At 42.9% G+C, this 20,406-nt stretch overlaps 1 protein-coding gene and 1 long non-coding RNA gene across 2 annotated transcripts in view; one reads left to right on the forward strand and one right to left on the reverse strand.

Moving 5' to 3' along the window:
• Window positions 1-20,406, forward strand: part of dlc1 (DLC1 Rho GTPase activating protein) — a 338,881-nt gene that overhangs the window by 64,792 nt on the left and 253,683 nt on the right. The gene's annotated exons all lie outside the window — the stretch shown is intronic.
• LOC117525487 lies at window positions 6,253-13,600 on the reverse strand. Its single transcript, XR_004565066.1, has 3 exons — window positions 13,117-13,600; window positions 7,662-7,665; window positions 6,253-6,264 (listed from the first exon to the last, which is right to left on the reverse strand). It is a non-coding gene; the product is annotated as an uncharacterized LOC117525487 (long non-coding RNA).

Genomic DNA, 20,406 nt, shown 5'->3' on the forward strand with positions numbered 1-20,406 from the left:
TGCAATAACAAACGAACAAAACACAAGAGCAAAGAGATATACAAGAAAAATAAAATAAAAGGTTCAAGTTCCTTATGGAGGCGTCAACATTTTTTCTGTGTTCAACAAAATCTGCACAAGTGGCCATGGCATCGGATGATGACAGCGACCTCAAGGTTGAATTCAACTCTTTCTAGTCTGGTAATTAACATGTTTGTGTCCCTTCACAGAAAAAAAAAAAATCTTTCTAGTCTGGTAGTGCATTTGCTTGTGCATTTGTGTTATTTCTGTGCCATAGTTTCCCCATTACTATAATTACTGTTTAAAAATGTGACAAAATTCTTTGTAAATTAAAAAAAAAACAAAAACGCACAAATAGCTACGTTGTATGCGTTTTGTTTGTGTACGATAATTTCTCCCAAAATACGATAATTTTGCGGTTTTGGTACGATAGTTTCATATTTCATATCTGGCAACACTGCTCCGGTGCAGAAAAACAAGAAGGGTGGGGCTTGCGAACAATGCTGTGCGCCACACTTAAAATAAACTGCACACCCACACAAACACATCTTCACAAATGACACTAACACCCTGCCTTTTCCTCAAAAATTACTACATTTATGTTTGCTGTCTGTCTCTGTACTTTTCTGTCACTTTTGCGCTCTTTTTCATACTTTTCCCTCGTTTCAAAAGTCACCGAACGCACTTTACCATAATATATGCAACATATAGCATACTGTTGGAAAGCATGGGTTCTTGGCTTGCTGTCAGTGTTGAAATTTTTCAGAGTGAGGGCTTACATGAGAACTTACGGTAATGAGAATCAGCGGCGCACTAGTGTGAAACTTCCGTGTTTTTCCTCTGCGTTATGACATCACAGGCTTACGTTTACCGTAATACACCATATATGTTATTGGAAATCCCTTTTTTTTTTTTTTTTTTTTTTTTTTGGCAAATTAGGTTGCCAGAAGAGAATAGATTATACATCTTGGTTGCAAAAACTTTTTTTTTTTTTTTTTTTTTAGCTCCACAAGTATATTTTTTGTTGTTGTCTTGTTCTCTCAGGTGTAGGCCTATAGAATAGATTCGTGATTTTGGGTGCAATTTTGTTATTTAAGCTATTTGTTTGTTTGCCTACACACTTAATATTGTAAATAAAGTGTTAAATTATTCAGCATTATGTCGTCATATGTTATGTATTATGCTGTACTTGTGCGTCTAATGGTATGAGTGGGTTAGGGGGTGGTGGTGGGCAGGGGGGCCGGGGGGTGTGGATGGTATTGTCCCTACCAAAGCTGAGACCAAACCTACGCCCTTGAATGACGCCAAAGAAACTATGACTTCCAAACAGTAATTCTCAGTGGTCAATGGTTGTACAACTCTGTTGAGTCCTTTCAGAGTTAAAGAGCCGTGCCGCCCATCAAATGTTTTTAGCCAGACAACACAGAGACTTCACTGATACAAACACAAGGCATACAGTATGTGAAATGGCCATACTTAGTTTAAATCTCACTCGAACTGACAATTCTTCTTAAAAATACAAAAGTGAAAATAAATGATTATCTACACTTCAACATGATGATTGGAGCTGTCCAACTTCACAATACATTTATTTGCATTGGACTACATTAAACTGGTCTTCTTACTCCTTATACTGTAGTTGCACACAGCAGGACCTTACAAACTGAACATGATTTACTTAAAAAAAAAGCATACAGTATAAGTCTATAACTCACAGTGGAGTTGTACCAAGCGCATTAAACACTTGGCCACCTATACTTTAAAAAATGGGTTTGTTATAATAGTAATAGTAACTATTTATGGAGGGCTTTCCCTGGTCTCAAAGCACTACAAAAATAAACTGTAATAATAAAAAATGAATGAATGAATGTCAGTGTCAATGGGCCTCATGTATCAACGATGCGCAGTTGTGGCGTAAATTTACGGTGTAAATTTGAAGTACACCAAAGTTGCCGTGACATGTATCAAGCTGTGCGCACCTGCCCAGTTCCGGCGTACGCCTGACGTGACCTTGATAAATGCGGCGGGTGAAAACAATCGTAATTATAATGAACACGCCCATAAATATTCAGACTCTGCTTCAGACACACCCTCATTTTACAACATGGAAGCCAGGAAGACGACAAAGAAAAAGAACTCCACCAATCACGACGCATGCCAATAGAGCGTCAAAAGCGGCCGTCATATCAATTGTTTTGTAGTATAATCAAAAAAGTGTTACAGTGGTCCCTCGTTTATCGCGGGAGTTATGTTCTAAAAATAGTCCGCAAAAAGCGAAGTCTGCGACGTAGTCAGCGTTATTTTTTTTACAATTATTATAGACGTTTTAAAGCTGTAAAAACCCTGTAAAACCAATTTATACACTTTTCTCAATCAGGCATGAACATTTTCTCACTTTTCTCTCATGTGTAAACACTCTCAAAGTTCAAACCTTAGTAGAAAAATAAGACCAAACTGTTTTCAGGCCCAAACATTTGTTTGAGAAATAAAAATAGAACGTTTTCCTATAAATAATTATGATGGCTTTTAGAACTAACAAATTTAATTTTAACGATCAACGTACGAGGTTGGACACATAAGAAATTATTAATAGTGACTGACCAGTATTTCACGTCCTCTGCGTCCTGGCGCTGCGCCTTTTTCCACTCACACCTGGCTGCAGGTGTCTGTTTCCGAGTGACAAACACAGTTATGAGTAGTTGTTGGCGCTCTCTTTTCTTCTGGGCGAGAAGATTCTTATAAACAGACACGCAGAACACAGAACACTGTAAGAAAAAAAAAAAGCATGCAAAATTGGATTAAAAACTCAGTGAAACTGTGAGGCCACGAAAGGTGAACCGCGTTATAGCGAGGGACCACTGTATTCTCTTTTCACATGTCAATAATTCTTGACATGTGGATATTTGCTCGCTCAATTAATAAGACACGCCTATTTTTCAGATATCTTTATTCTTAAGATGTATTTCTTTATTTAATTTATTGTTACAAACGAATGGAGACGACACAACCTGATTGCAGCACGGGCGAAGGGAATGACAAAACTACAGTTGTCATTATCAATTTCATTGTCTAAAACGATCACACCACATAAAGTTAAGCTCAGCGCTGCTCTGGCTCCAGGCTCAAAGTCTGGAGAAAAAGGCGAGCAATGCTGTCTTTGTGGTCAGCGCTGTGGCCACGGATTGTGCTCAATAGACCAGCAATCCCGCAAAAGCGGGACTTGTATTGATTATTATGTAGTATAATCAGGAAAGTGTTATTTATGTAACATATGCATTGATTTGTATAATGGCACTATTTATCATGTTGATCAGTTTCATTTTTATGTGGATTCCAGCGCTGGTTCATTTTGGTGTATAATTTACGCCACCTCTCGACCTGGTGTATATTTTCAGCGCCCCGTACGCCAACGACCACATTGATAAATGCCAAGTAGCGCAGCCGTTTTGGCGTACACCCCATATACACTCAAATATTGCCGTACGCACGTTGATACATGAGGCCCAATGTCAGGTTTATTTATGAATATATAGAACATTTACACAGCCAGTGGCCTCCCAAAGTGCTTTACAGTAAAATAGACACAACAATAAAAAATAATAAAAGCAGTAAAAACAATTAAAAAAAACAACAATAATACAGTGGAATAAAACTGACAAAAGACCCAATAAAAGTGGTTTTACTCAGCCAAAGGCCAAGGTGAACAAATGAGACATGAGATGCATTATAAAACTGGAAAGACTATTCGCAGTCCGCACCATGAAAGGTAACGCGTTCCACAAAGTGGGAGCCGCAACCGCAAAGGCTTGATCTCCTCCAGTTTTTAGGAAGGATCGAGGGATGTCCAGAAGCACCGAACTAAGGGCTCTGGAAAGCTGGCGCAATCTAATAAGGTCAGACAAGTATTCAATGGCCAGCCCATTCAGAGACATAAAAACAAATAAAAGAATCTTAAAATCAATCCTGTACCTAACCGGAAGCCAGTGAAGGAGACAAGCTGCTGCATTCTGCACAAGCTACAGATGGTTAAGCTGGTCAATGCCAACATACAATGAATTACAACAATCAAAGTGAGATGTAATAAAAGCCTGAATCACTTTTTCAAGATCTTTCTGGCTTAGATAAGACTTAACTTTAGATAGAAGCCTCAGCTGAAAAAAGCTAGACTTGACCACTGAGCTAACTTGTTTATATAATTTAATGGCACCAGCAATAATCACACCAAGATTCCTAGCGTGGGATCCTATGTAAGGTGCTCGTGGGCCTAGGGAGCTGGCAAGGACCTGAACCAGGTCAGGGCAACCGAACAAGACAATCTCTGTTTTGTTTTCATTTCATTTTAAGAAGTTTAAGTCCATCCATGTTTTAATGTCACTCATGCAGTTAAGCACAGCCTGAATGATGAATGTTGTTGTCGTCCATTCGGCTGCTCCCGTATTGTCCGGGGTCACCACAGCAGATACAGCCAGTTCCGCATCGGTATTTGGCACAGGTTTTACGCCGGATGCCCTTCCTGACGCAACTCCAGTTTTACCTGGAGAAACATATGCAGCCACTGGCGTTCCAAAGAGGTCTCCCATCCAAGTACTAACCAGATCCTGCACTGCTTAGCTTCTGAGATCTGATGGGATCAGGCTGACACAGAGCAAACCGGCTGCAGCCTGAATGATGAATAAATGCCAATAAAATTACATTCCAACTATACACAAACCCCCCAAATTAAAGAGCTATTAATCCATAAATGGGTACAACTCCACTGTGAGTTGTAGATTTATACTGTATTTTTCAGCGTATTGACTTGGTCGTGGCCATGTCACTGCTAGTTTACTTCCACATCATGTCTGTTGGTGTGCAAATCCGCGGCAGCCGGTGTGTTTTTACCACTGGCCCTATTGAGGTTTCAAATCTCGCAAAAGTTAGGAGAGTTCACCACTCTGCGAGATGGCAGTAACTTTGGGAAATGCATTGAGATGGTCTGATCAGGCTGCAGTTTAACCGCTGCACATGGAAAACAGCATGAACATTGCAACATAAAACTCTTTGTATATTGTGCCTAAAACTCTCGTGAATATATTGCCTGGGTTTATAGGGATTGTTATGTTTGTTTTATGTAAACATGCGAGAAGCTCAGTTTGTTTCTCCGTTATTTTCAATTGGAATTGCGATTGTGAGCTGCGATCGCTTCTTGTTCATGTCATTGTGAGGGAAAGTGAAGTTTGCTCTTTAACGTCCTGATGATTGCCCTTTACAACACTGTTTTTCCATTTTGTTCCAGAGAAATATATATAAAATGTGTTAAATTTGGTTTGCGTTTAATTAGGGGCCCTTCACACATAGTGCGAATTTGGTTAATTTGCACATAAAGTGCGTATGAAGCAGGAATCATGTGCAAAACGTGTAAAATTGTAGCTGCGTCGTACACCTATTGCTACAACTATTTGCACACACCAATGGCTGAAAGACAGAGTGTGCGCTGTGCGAACCCATTGATCCCTCTTGCAGCAGGTGTCGGACAAATTCCAGGTGACACACATGAACATCTAACACCGCTCATTTGGCACTTAGAAAATGTGTGGCCATACGCACTATAAACACGACAACAGTCAGCAGACAATCATTGTCATGCTGGCAGTGAAATTTGTCTAAGTGCCCCACGAGTGTGGCTTTGGTGTGTGTGCTGAACTGACAGGAGGTGTGGCCATCGACAAAAGTGACTGTGGAGATCTGTTGATCTGCACATCCCAGCTGAACAACACGTACTACGTACTGTGTTTGGACAGACATGGACTAACAACTGCCCACTGTGATGTGTGTGTGTCTGCTTGCTGTCATCAGGTGGACAAAAATAAAAACATATATTGCTGTGGCGACGGGCTGCAGCGAGCGAGCGCATGCATGCTGCAGCCTATGGACAGGCTGCCCCCAGTTTGAAAAAGACTGTCAGATCATAACATGCAGCTGGTGATCTGAGTGTCATGTCACCCACGTGAGTTCTGTTCCACATGACATGGTGTACGTTCTGTGGCGCGCCATCCACAAGACACGTGTCAGGCAGGACATGTATGCGGAGCTGGCTGGACACACCAGACCAGTAGATGTGGACTTTGAGCATAGCACACTGCTTCTCACTCATGTCATTTTATGACTGTATGTAAGTAACCATGGGTCATACACAGAGGAACAAATGGATCATATTTGTATTGCCCACTTGATAAATGTGGTGTTTTTATATGGTGTGTGTGTGGTTTTAAATACGTCCATGGCCTTTCTGATATCAGGCAGTATCCTGCAACTTTCACAGGACAATGACGGTAGCACAGTGGTAAAATTTCTGACTAGAAATCAGAGCTTTTGGAAGGTGCGGGTTTGATTCCTGTGGGTGGCATGTAATTTAAAGTATTTTATTTTCACAACATCTGTGAAAAGCTGCTGTGTCCACATGCACAGAACCATCACAGCATGTATTTTTAAAAATTTTTATTTATTTTTTCTTCACAACAGCTGTGTTCCCGCATGCATGAATTGTCGTACTGGCATCATGCACGCCTGCCCATCGGTGCAATGTTTGGTGGTTCGCCCATACGAGCTCTACCACCGTGAGTCGCCCTGGAGTTGTACGTATTCGCACTATGTGTGAAGGGGCCCTTAAATTCCATGCAGGTTAAATGTAGCAGACACAGATTATTTGGAATATTCGTTTTAGCGAGTTTTCAGGGTCTCATGCAGCAGTCTTGTTAATGTGATGAAAAGCATAAAAAATTACATTTTGGTAGGATAATGTTTATTTGCAATCGTCGTCATATGGTTTCTCCCTGTTGTTTTGACTGCAGTGACTCTCTGGTGTGCAAGGGGTTATGGGATATCTCAATAGGGTGACTAGAGATACATTGTGTATGTGGGAGTGGTATTTGCTCTTGAATTACAGATTTAAGTAATTATTTGTTTGAATTTCTTTTATATTTCTGTTGTTGGTACCTTAGTGTAATGGTTCATTTTTAGATACTGTGACCCTAACATGTGGCATTCCACAGGGCAGTTGTCTTGGTCCTTTGCTGTATAGTATTTTGTAAATGATATGTCATATATTTTACATAGGGCCCGTATAACTGTATATGCAGACAATACAACAATATATGTTTCTGCTTCTAGCCTGGATCAGGTCAATAGCACTTTACAAAAAGAGCTAATGTTGACTTATGACTGGGTGGTGGGAAACAGGTTAAAGTTGAATGTGTTAAAAACTAAGTGTATGATTTTAGGCTCTAAACATACCTTAAGAGATACCCCGAAGTTAAACCTCTCTCTGCACAATCAATTATTAGAACAAGTGACTGAGATAAAATTGCTTGGGGTGACTTTGGATCAAAGGATGTCTTGGACAACACATAATAATATTGTGACCAAAATGAGCAGAAACATCTTTTTAATTCGATGCAATGCTCAATTTATGTCAACAGCAACAAGGAAATTAGTTTTACAGTCTTTAGTATTGTGTCACTTAGACTACTGTTCTGTTGTGTGGTCAAAGGCTGCTCTTAAAGACCTGAACAAACTCCAGATGGCACAGAATCGAGCAGCAAGACTCGCTCTAGGCTGTCCTTTTCGAACCAGTGTTAACATCCTACATCACAGACTGTCATGGATGACAGTGAGGGAGAGACTGGCCTGTTCTTCTGTGGTTTCTTTGCAAAAAATTTGGCCCACACACAAACCCTTTAGCCTGTTCTCTAAACTTCAACTCACTGGTAACAGGCATGAGTTTAACACAAGACAAGCTACTAGTCCTATTTTTGTTTTGCCGCTGCCAAAAACTAATGTTACGTAGTGAAGCTTCTACAATCATGACAGAGGCGCGGATGTCTTTTGTGAGCCTTAACTGTTCATAATTTATTTACACACACAAAAAAGGAAAAGGGAGCAACTCCAACTTGCCATTTCACATCATAGTCAAGATGGCCACTAAACTCGGAACAGTTCCTGTTAATCGCCTTCAGTATAATACTTCCAGGTTTTCAAAATAAATGAATACAGGATCCTTTCAATACATATTTTGGCACATTTAAATCAATGCACAAGCATGTTAATTACACTGTTCAAGTAAATCATGTTACATTAATTTCATATCAAATAACAATGAATAATTCACAACATCCTCCCGCCCGATGAACATCTGTTCATCTGTTTTAGATTGACCTTCTTTAACAAACCTCTAAGGGATACAATAACTAAACAGGCCGTCTTATTAAACTACCTGCAGAAGTACGAACATGACATGAACGTATGAGGCCATCCCTGCCTGGAAAGACCTCGACATCGCTACCCATTTTCCAACTCTGCCTGGGTGTGTTGTCCTCCTCAATGAGAACATCACCAACTTTAAGTGTTGTTGGTGTAGGCGTGTCCACCTTGTGGGCTGATTTCAAGTTCATTAAATAGTCTCTGCGCCAGCTGTTCCAAAAGCTGGTCAAAAGTCTCTGCTGGTATTTCCACCTTCTGCATAACTGCTCACGGTTAGCTGTAAGTACGTGACTTTGAATAGAAACAGTTTTTGGTGGCAAGGAAGTTAGGCGTTTACCAACCAGGAAGTGGCTGGGGTTCTAAGGCATCATTATGTACATAAGACAGAGGCCTGGAATTCAACACTGCCTCAACCTCAGTAAGTACAGTCATAAGTTCCTCAAAGTTTAAAGAGGCTTTCCCCAGTACCTTCTTTAGGGATGTTTTTACAGATCTCACAAGTCTTTCCCAGAAGCCCCCCCACCAAGCTGCACACTCCGCTATGAACTTCCAGGTAATTCCCTTGTCTGAAAAATACTCTGTGAGCTGTGACCCTTCAATAGTTTGCCATAACTCCTTTAAATCTTTGTCTGCTCTTTTGAATGTCTAGCATTGTCAGAGTAAATGGTCCTACATAGCCCTCGTCTTGCAATGAATCTCTTCAAGGCTAATAGGAAGTTCTCTGTTGCCTGATCTGAAACCAGCTCTAAATGTACTGCCCTTGTTACTGCACATGTGAACAGTGCAATATATGCTTTCAGTGACTGTCCTTTAGATTTTACATACAAGGGTCCTGCAAAATCAATGCCAGTAACTTCAAAGGGAGGTGATTCAGTTACTCTGTCTCGTGGTAAAGGGGCAGTAACCTGCTTGGCTGCTTTAACCTTTAGTTTTTTACAAATGTAACAACCTGAAACAATGCGTTTTACAAGCTGTCTCCCTCTCAAAATCCAGTATTCTTCTCTCACTTGAATCAATGTGTCTCTTACACCAGAGTGCATCACCTTTTCATGACATGACTGAATCAGTAGCTCAGAGAACTTGTGATTTGTTGCTAGTATTCAAGGATGCTGTTCTCTGAAACTAAAATCAGACTTCTGTAGTCTTCCACCAACACTTAACAGACCATTTTCATCTAAGAATGGTTTTAAGTCTTTGATATTAGAGTCTCTTCTCACGTTTTGCTTTGACCTTAGCTGTGATATTTCTAAGCTAAAACAACTCTCCTGTGTCAATTTTACCCAATACATTTCAGCAGCAGTGAGCTCCTCGGTAGTTAACTCTCCTTGGACCTTTTGACTAGACCTTGAGTTAGTGATAAACCGTTTTACCCATGCTGTGACTCTTAACACAGTTTTGAGTCGGCTGTACCTTTCTAAGTTCAACAGAGATTCAGTTTGTTCAGTACCAGTTAGTTGTACAAAAGTTGGACACTTAGATTTCAGCTCAGCATTTACCTCATGAACCACATAGTCATCGTCAATGTCCAGTTTTTCTTCAGCTGTGGATAGTGAACTAGGTCCATTCCACCACAGCTGGTTCTCAATAAGGTTCCGTACATGCTGACCTCGAGTGGGAAGGTCTGCAGGGTTCATTTTGCCAGCACAGTGGGACCACAACTCTGGGTTTGTGAGACATTGTATTTCAGCTACTCTGTTAGCCACAAATGGCTTCCACAGCTGGACTGAGCTGCAGATCCAATGAAGAGTGATCATTGAGTCTGTCCACATGTTAAGCTGGTTCCTCTCCATGTTCAATGGTTTAAGAAGACTGTGTCCTAATCTTGCTCCAATAAGTGCTCCCATAAGCTCCAAGCGAGGCAATGTCATTTTCTTTAGTGGAGCAACTCGCGACTTAGAAGCCACAAAACTGGTAACAGTCTGTCCTTGGTTGTTTTGTCCTTGTATATATGCCACAGCACTGTAAGCCTTTTCATTTGCATCGCAGTAGACATGCAATTTCACAGTGTGCACCTCCTGGTGAATCGCTATGTGGTACCACCTGGAAATGGCCACCAGGTGGAGCAGTGGCAGCTCCAAACACCACTGATCCCATTTCTCAGTCAAATCGTCAGGTAATAGTTCGTCCCAACTGAGACCTCTCTCCCACATTTCTTGGAAAAGGCACTTTACTCGAACAGTGAAGGGAGTGAGAAAGCCAATAGGGTCGAATATGCAAGCTGATGTCTGTAACACACTTCTTTTTGTATTTTTCTTGTCCTTTAAAATGTCCATTAAGCCCTTTTGATCAAACACAAAATCATCCCTCTCTGGTCGCCAAACGAGTCCTAGCACCTTGAGAACATTCCCACAGGACTCAGTATCTCCAGTGAAATCTCCAGTCTCCTTCCACATAGCTCTCAGGTCTGGTGAGTTAGTGGTCCATTTACAGAGGTTCATGCCTGCCTGAGAGAGAATGTCCTTTGCTGCAGATGTCACCTGTAGAGCTTCCTGCACAGAAGGTGAGCTGGAAATAAAGTAATCTACATACAGAGAGTCTCTGAGAGTCTGTACTGCCTTCGGCTGCTCTGTGTTATGGATAAGACGCGGACTGAGGAGCGGTCCAGTATCTGACTGAACCCAGCATGAAATAATCAGAAGCAGTTCCAAAAAGAAAACACATTTATTTTTCTCCCTTTGTGCTATACATGAAATACTAAATAGTTAGAGTTCTGGTGAGGTGAAAAGGCGGCGCGCTCTCTTAGCATCTCAACAGTCGGAGTCCGAACGTTCAGGACTCAGGAGTTCCGCCAACACCCCCCCCAGGTGACTTTCCCAGACTGTACTCTGCAAAGGATGAACAGAGATGAGATTATTCAACACTTATTACTACGAAATATTGTTTAGAGGCAAACTTATCAGATACACGTTTAGGTCTGATTTCAAAACTTAGTTCAAAGAGGCTGCTGCTCACAGCTAGTGGAGGATCATTAATCCGAATGCCACTGCCGTGAGGAGCACACCAAACAATTTCCACCAATAATTACTTATAGCTGCGTATAAACGCCAATTTACATTCACCGATAAACTTTTCAGAATATTCACCTCTGTTGTGTGCTGACAATGTTTGCCTCTCACCCTCGTCCTCCTTCACAGGCGCGATGTCAGACTCTGAAACGGCCCTCAGCGTCCCCACACGGTCGTCACAAGGTCGTATTCTCCGGCAGTCTTATCCAACTCACTGCTGGTTTAAATGTAGTTCTTCATCACTACATTGGTACCAGCTGGAAGTCCTCAGATCTGCACGTGAACATCACAGGTGTCGTAGATTGTCCTGATAGAGAGCCGCACGAGAATGCAACAGGTGCAGCCAATCATCGTAAAAGAGGAGACTTTTCTGCAGCACATTTTCCTCAGAGAACAGCCCCAAATCACCTGGGAAGGAAAATAAACACAAAACAACCCAACCTTGTCCAGCCAACCCCCCCCAACACACAACACTGTTTTAAATTGCTTGAGATTTTTTCTAACAGTGGCAGCAAGCAAGAATGGGCTGGGAGAGACTCCAAAAACGACTCTGTTCATTCTGAGGACACGTACCTCGTTTTTGCAGTCCTTTACTGGAGGTCCATGCATCCACAGAAACCTAACAGCATCTTTGTCCCTCTCTGCCAGGGAAATCTGAAGAAAAGCCTTTGTTATATCAGCAGTAAAGGCTATCTCGTGCAGTCTGAATTTAATAAGAACATCTAGCAGGTTTGGGTTCAGGTTAGGCCCAGTATGTAAACAGTCATTGAGGGATGGGCTGTTTTCATCATGTGAGGATGCATCAAATACCACTCTGAGTTTTGTTGTGGCCTTGTCCTCTCTCACTACGGCATGATGTGGCATGTAGTATTTCCCAGTCTCTTGAGTCCCTGCCACTGTTTGGCCCTCTGAAACCTCCTCACAAATCCCTTGCTGCAGGTAGTCCTGTATTACATTGTTGTACCTGTCTAACAAGGTTGCATCAGTTTTAAATTTTCTTTTAAGGCTCTCAAATCGTTTCCTAGCTACCCTAAAGTTGTCTGGAAGCTGATCTTTGTCAACTCGCCATGGTAACTCGACTTGGTAACGTCCATTTTCAAAGGTTGTAGTTTGTTCAAAGTGTTGTAAAATGTCCGAGTCCTCTGAGCTCTCTGCCGGTTGGTTTACAATGCCTAAGGACTCTACCTCCCAAAATGCATGTAACTGCTTAGAGATTTGGGTGTCTTCAGTCAAACTAATGTGCATGCATGTGGTGTCTGTTACACTAGAAGTAGTCACTGGTCCCTGTAAAGCCCATCCAAAAATGCTTTCAACTGCCACTAATGAATTTGTGACCTTTTGGACCTTTCCAGTAACTGCTTGCCAGTAATAGTCAGCTCCTATTAACACCTGCAACTCTTGGTCATTAGCACCCTCTAGTGGAAAGTCTGCAAGTTGTAACCCTCTTTTGTTTATCTCTGCTTGAATAGGGTCACTTGGTACCCTTATCACTGCAGTACACACCTGAGGAGTCTCTACAGCTTCAATCTCAAGTCTGTGTTCAGTGTTCCACATATTTTCAAGCTTAACTCTCACAACATTGCGTTTTTCTGTTACAGGAGTGGTAGAACCAAAAACATGGAGATTTAGTGTCTCTTGCCTTACAACAGGCAGTCCTAAAGCTCTGACCACACTTCGATGAATGAAACTACGCTGGCTCCCTCCATCGAGCAGGCAGCGAGTTATCTTTCTCTCTTTTGGCCCTACAGTCCATGTCTTGACTGTTTGCAACAGTACCGTTTTCTGAGTATTTGTCTTTACCTCTACAGGGCTTGTCATTGAAGACAATACAGCATCATTCTTTTCACTATTATTGGCAGTGTTAATTTCTGACTTAGCTTCAGACTGCTCACAAACCGACAGGTGGTGTCTACGGTTGCATAAGTTGCACAAAACCTTCACTCTGCAATATTTTGTGATATGCTTTGGGCCTAAGCAGACATAACACCGTCCAAGTTTTCTCAGCTTATCCTTGCGTGCACTTGCTGCATGTTCAGGACAGTTCTCTGGTTTATGGTCACTACTGTCACAATACACTCAGGTCTGAGGCACAGCACTAGCAGTGTGCAATGCAGTCGCTGAAGGGACGCTCCACTTTCGGGGTTTATCGCAGGCGTAGGATGACTTAACCACAGGCTTGTGTTGTGGGTTAAGGTCCTTCGATGTGTGGCCTGGTCTGGTAAGTTGAAGCGCTCTTTCTCTGCTTTGCACCTCATTTTGCAGAAAGTGAATCAACTCTGGCACCTTCCATTCATTGGTTGAGTTTGGTTGTCAAGTGTAGGCAAGCGCGATGTCCTCTGGGATGAGCTGTAGAAGCACTGGACATAGCAGGCAGCCATACGTATCACTTTGCACTCCAAGGGACTCGAAAGCTGCGTATCTGGATCTCACATTCATCATATAAGTCTCTCAAGGCTGCAACATCAGAAGATCTTTTGACAGGTGTTAAGTTCAGTAGTTTGGACATATGGGCACTTATCACAATGTCCTTTCTCCCAAAACGGCTCTGGAGTAACTCTATTGCAGCATCGTAGTTGGCATCTGTCATTGTAAGCCCCGCAATAGTTCTAGCCGCTGCTCCAGTCAGATAGGATCTGAGGTAAGTAAACTTGTCCGTCTTGCATAGTGCATCATTTGTGTGGATAGCTGTTTCATACTGTGACCAGAATTCCTGCCACTGGCTTATTTCACCATCATACTTTGTTATCATTAGCTTGGGAAGCTTAACAGTTTGTCTGGACTGTGATGTAAATGAACCGCTGCCTATGTCACTCACGCGCACTCTCGGGGTGTCTCTAGCTGCCGTTTGTGACCCGATAACAGTTGTGGCGCGAACTTTCCAAGTAAGAAGGCGGTCCATGTAATCCTGAGTGTGGCTTAGTTCCGTGTCCAGATCATCTGTGGGCGTCTCCTCTTCTATGCCCTTATCCAAGTCCAACAAACTTTCTTCCTTCACTGACAAAAGCGCCAGGAACTCACACATTTTGTCGATATCTGGTCTCTCCTTGCCCACTTCCTCCTCTAGGCGGGTTAACAGCCTGGTAGTAGCGGCGCGAACGCTCGCCCGTTTCTTCTTCATCCGCTGCAGTTGCTCCGTCATGGCGGCTGCTAACTAGCCGTTAGCTGTTCACTCCATTCCCAAAAAATTCATTTAAGTCTTCATCCCGGGTTTCGGCACCAAAATGTTACGTAGTGAAGCTTCTACAATCATGACGGAGGCGCGGATGTCTGTTGTGAGCCTTAACTGTTCAGAATTTATTTACACACACACACAAAAAAAAGAAAAGGGAGCAACTCCAACTTGCCGTTTCACATCATAGTCAAGATGGCCACTAAACTCGGAACAGTTCCTGTTAATCGCCTTCAGTATAATACTTCCGGGTTTTCAAAATAAATGAATACAGGATCCTTTCAATACATATTTTGGCACATTTAAATCAATGCACAAGCATGTTAATTAAACTGTTCAAGTAAATCATGTTACATTAATTTCATATCAAATAACAATGAATCATTCACAACAACTAATGCTCTAAAAAATACATTTATATATCGATCAATCTTATATTGGAATCAGTTGCCTCTGGATTTGAGGTTAATATGAAATCATATAGTTTTTAAAGCAAGTCTTAAGAAATGTATACTCAACAAGACAGTTCTCCTAATGTAGTGAATGTAGTGTTGGTTTGTTTTGTGAAGAAATAACTGTTACTTGTGTATTTTCTGTGAATTGTACAGTTGGTGCTTGTGAGTTGTATAAATTACAATACTTTTGTTGTGAAAAGTGTAGGAACACGGACCCACAACAGGGGGCGCAAATGAACGGACAATGGAATAAGCCAAATATAACAATTTAATGTTGTGAATGTGCACAACAGAGCAACAGACAACACAATTGAGATCAACAGTCAAATAAGTTCCGGTGATGTGTGAGCAGGCTCGAGGATAGGAGACGCCCGTCCAGAAAAGAGCCGGATCCCACACGCCTTCCACTCCACCGGACCTGAAGCAATCCTGGAGCCACCAAGCACTGGGTCCCCAGGTGGCCACTGCCTCCGGCTGTCAGATCGGGTACTGCTGGCAGGAAGAACAAACAGGTGATGGTGGGTGTGTGAACACCCAGCAAACATTACCATTGTATGATACCAAAGGCTGAGACGTTTACTTATCGGTAGACGATTTCTCGGCAGTGAGGTGAAGATGCTGCCCGGCTCTTATGGAGGTGTGGATGATGATGATGAGTGACAGCTGGTGTTGTTGATGAGTGACAGCTGCCACTCCCGGTGCTCCGGCGCCCTCACGTGCCTGAAGCCCGCACTTCAGGCACGACGCCCTCTGGTGGTGGGCCAGCAGTACCTCCTCTTCAGCGGCCCACACAACAGGACCCCCCCCAATGGGCGCCTCCTGGCGCCCGACCAGGCTTGTCCGGGTGACGGGAGTAGAAGTCGGCCAGGAGGACCGGGTCCAGGATGAAGCTCCTCTTCACCCAGGAGTGCTTTTCGGGTCCATAACCCTCCCAGTCCACGAGATACTGGAACCCCCGGCCCTGATGCACTCCCATGATGCACTGAGTGTTTCTTTCTCTTTTTGCTCTGTATGCACCACTCTGCATTTAATCATTAGTGATTGATCTCTGCTCCCCTCCACAGCATGTCTTTTTCCTGGTTCTCTCCCTCAGCCCCAACCAGTCCCAGCAGAAGACTGCCCCTCCCTGAGCCTGGTTCTGCTGGAGGTTTCTTCCTGTTAAAAAGGAGTTTTTCCTTCCCACTGTCGCCAAGTGTTTGCTCACAGGGGGTCGTTTTGACTGTTGGGGTTTTTCCGTAATTATTGTATGGCTTTGCCTTACAATATAAAGCACCTTGGGGCAACTGTTTGTTGTGATTTGGCGCTATATAAATAAAATTGATTTGATTTGATTTGATTTCTGATGCTTGATTCTGTTTTTTCTCTCTGTTTAAGGTGCAGCTCCATCCAGAGATGGATGTGGTATTTGTGCTGGAGACCCTCCTGTCCTGTGCACCAACAACTTTTCCTGTATATTCATTTTGGGAATTGTTCTGTAATTTATGTCTGTAGTATGGCCCAAGCAGAGGGTCACCCCTTTGAGTCTGGTCTGCTTGAGGTTTCTTCCTCTGTTGCTCTGGGGATAGACCTTATTTGTGTGAAGCACCTTGAGGCAACTCTGTTGTGATTTGGTGCTATATAAATGAAAATAAATTGAAATTGAAAATGAAAAATTGAAAACTACTCGATATTGTGGAGGACCATGTCAGTCCTTCGAGCATGGGGTGGCCAAGCAAGTGTGCTTGATTTGAAATCAGCAGGTTCCTGCTTCAAGGCCACCCATGCTGCTTCTTCACGTAATGTCAGGTCAGGAAGGGAAAATCAACATGCAGATCCATATCGATCTGATGTGCTGACCCTTAGGGCCCCTTTCACATATAGTGCGAATATGTACAACTCAGGCCAACTCCCGTCAGAACAGCTCGTATGAGCGCACCATGAAACATTGCACTGATGGGCAGGCATGCACGATGCCGGTGCGACGGTTTGTGCATGCAGGAGCACAGAGCCAGCAACTGTGAAGAATAAAAAATACATGTTGCAATGGTTTCATGCAAGCGGGAATACAGTGCGAGCAGCAGTGCGGTGTGTAACCACATCACACAGCTGCTGTGAAAAACAATACATGTCACCCATGGGATTCAAACCCGTGTTTTCCAAAAGCTTGAGTTGCCACTTTACCACTGAGCTACTATTGCTGGCCTGTGAAAGATGCAGGAAACTGCCTGATATCAGGAAGGACATGGATGTATTTAAAAAAAATAAAACCACATACCATATAAAAACATCACATTTCACTGAATCCCTCTTATCAAACGGGCAAAACAAGTACGATCCATCTGTTTCTCTGTAGATGACCCATGGTCACAGACGTACAGTCATGAAATGACATGAATGAGAAGCAGTTTGCTCTTCTCATGTCCACATCTGCTGGTGCCGTGTCCAGCCGACCCGCACGTGTGTCCTGCCTGACACGTGTCAGTGGTGTGAGATGTCTGCAGCCACCTCCATGGTGTCTTGTGGATGCCGCAGGACTGATACCGCGTCATGTGGAACAGAGCTCACGTGGGTGACGTGACAGTCAGACCGCCCTCTGTGTGTTATGATCTGATGGTCCATTTCAACCTGGGGTCAGCCTGTCTATGGGCTGCAGTATGCGCGCACGCCCTCACTGCAGCTTGTCAACACAGGGATATATGTTTTTATTTATGTCCACGTGATGACAACAAGCAGACACACACGCATCACAGTGGGCAGTTGTTACTCCATGTCTGTCCAAACACAGTACGTGTTGTTCAGCTGGGATGTCCACAATGACAGATCTCCACAGTTGCTTCTGTCGGCAGCCGCACCTCCTGTCAGTTTAGTGCACACACCAAAGCAACACTCGTGGGGCACTTAGACAAATTTCACTGCCAGCATGACAGTGATTGTCTGCTGACTGTTGTCATGTTAATAGTACGAATGGCCACACATTCTCTAAGTGCCAAATGAACGGTGTTAGATGTTCATGTTTTTCACCTGGAATTTGGCTGACACCTGCCGCGAGAGGGTTCAATAGGCTCACACAGTGCACACTCTGTCTTTCAGCCGCTGGTGTGCGCATATAGTTGTAGCTATAGGTGTATGAGGCAGCTGCGATTTTACGTTTTTCACACAATTCCTGCTTCATGTGCGCTTGATGCCCAAATCGACCAAATTTGCAGTGTGTGAAGGGGACCTAAGCAAAAAGGGAGAAGCCACACAATATTGACAGTACTTCTTAAAATCTGTAATAGTATGTGCTGCAGTATTTGCATCAAGTAAAATTTTAGCAGCTGTCAGTAGTTTGATCTCTTAGGTCGATTTAATCCATGATTACTGAGCAAACTGTTATGAGCACAGCACAGTCCCCAAAAATATGATTTAATAAACACCTGGATCAAAGTTAGCCTGTCAGTAACTCTAAAGTGGGGGCGTGTTCAAGCTTCAGTCATCACACACAGGGTACACACGGTGTCACACATGCTCCACCTCTTTATCCAAATATGGGTTGGTTGTGACAAAGGTAAAGTAAGCGCTACCGACATGGTGACATTCAGAGCAGCAATATTTGGGCTTCAAAACGACTCTTCGGGTCTCTTCAGAAAACCAGTGGGTGATGTCATGTAGGGTTTGTCCAGTGTACATAGATACAGTCTATGGTCTGCATCCAGCACACACAAATCGGTGGTTACTGCTTGGATTCATCACACAGGACAAAAGCAGAACATCATTGCAAAACAATAGTTTTATCTCATTTTCATCATCTTCATAATTGTTGGAAGCTTTGTAACTGAAATCAAAATTTGATTATCACCAAGTCAAGACAAGACAAAAAAAAAAAAAAAAAACAACTCAGTGTTTGGGACACAGGGACTATTTTAGGCATTGTCAGTTGATTATATATGGGCAGTTCTTTATCTGTTGGAAGTCTGCAGGACAATAGAAGTACTGTGTGTGCGTGCTAAGGTCCTTAGCACATCTCTGTCCAGTCCGTCCGGTGTGGAGGCCTCACAGTCTCCAAACATCCTTTATCCTAACCACACCTTCACAGATACTCAGATAAAATACTGATCAGTTTACTTTCACTGCATCATGTTAACCTCGATATGTCCATGCCTCCCTGTTGGTTGTAAATAATATGTGGCTGGTATAATGATGTTTTTTATTCCTTCTGCATATTTCAACATGCAGTACTCACAGTAAACTTCAAATAATGTTGTAGACCATGACAGTAAGCCAGTTACTTGTAAATTGACCTACCATTCATTTTGACAAGACCTATAGATCAGCTGAGCTCTGGGCCGTGGCGTAAGTACAGCTTTAGAGCAGTGTCTTTATTCCCAAGGTCACTCAGCTGCTGAGCACAGCCGAAACAAAGAGTGTGTGTGTGAGAGAGAGAGAGAAAGAGAGAGAGAGAGAGAGAGAGAGAGAGAGAGAGAGAGAGAGAGAGAGAGAGAGAGAGAGAGAGAGAGAGAGAGAGAGAGAGAGAGTTGATAAAAGAAAAGCCTGTGTATGGAACAGGATGTGGAAAGGGAACTTCAACAGTCAACAAGGAAATCTGGTTTTTCATCCCAGTTCAAGGCTATAGATGTTATGTAAAACATTCCAAGAACGACTGAGAGAAGAGCATAACATGTGTAAGTCAGCGGCTAATGACTAAATCCACTGGATAATAAGGTGACATAAAGGTGAAGCGGTCAAGTGACAGACGCAGCATCAATGAAGCTTTCCAAAAAATCATGAATAATACTCAAACAAGAATATTCTTTAACCTAAAGTATATGTTTGCACAGTTTTAGTTTTGTTGTTTAGTCTTGATCCATGACAGTGTCAATCTCAGCCATTCTGACTCTGTGTCAACTTCTCGAGTGCTGCAATTAAGGGATCCATTGTTTCCAAAAAGATGACAGCATCATGTGCAAAGAAAGTGTGGAGTTGAGACTATTCTGACTTCCACCCAGTGATTCCTGAAGTCCATCAGTGAAGTGCTCCAGTCCCCAATCTCTTTTGTGCTTTCATGGAATGGGTATTGATCAAGGTCTAGCAGGTCAGTGATCTGGGTGGGCTTGTCAAGTATCTGTGTCTGGGCTGGCTAAGATCTTCTGAAACTTCTGCGAATTCTCAGGATATATAACAAACTAGTTTGATTAAAAAATTAACTGCTTGAATAAAAAAAAAAAATCAACATACTGTAGGCTCTAGTTTATTCATTCTGCCGCTTATCCAGGTCCAGGTCAGGGTGGCAGGAGACCAAGTTGCTCATCTCACACTTTCACATCCCTGCCCATGTCCTATCTTCCTGGTGGATCCTGAGGTGTTCCCATGGCAGCTGGGGGGAAATGTAATCCCTCCAGCATGTCCTGGGTCTTTCCTGGGGTCTCGTTCCAGTTGGACTTGTCAAGAATACATCCCTAGGGATATGACCAGGAGGGCATCCTCAGATGTCAGAACTACCTCAGTGGGCACCTTTCAATGTGAACAAGCAGCAGCTGTAGTCTGAGTCCCTCCTAGATATTAGATCTTCTCACCCTTTCCC

The sequence above is a fragment of the Thalassophryne amazonica genome, chromosome 15 (genome assembly GCF_902500255.1).
Source record: "Thalassophryne amazonica chromosome 15, fThaAma1.1, whole genome shotgun sequence".
In the NCBI taxonomy this organism is placed as follows: domain Eukaryota; kingdom Metazoa; phylum Chordata; class Actinopteri; order Batrachoidiformes; family Batrachoididae; genus Thalassophryne; species Thalassophryne amazonica.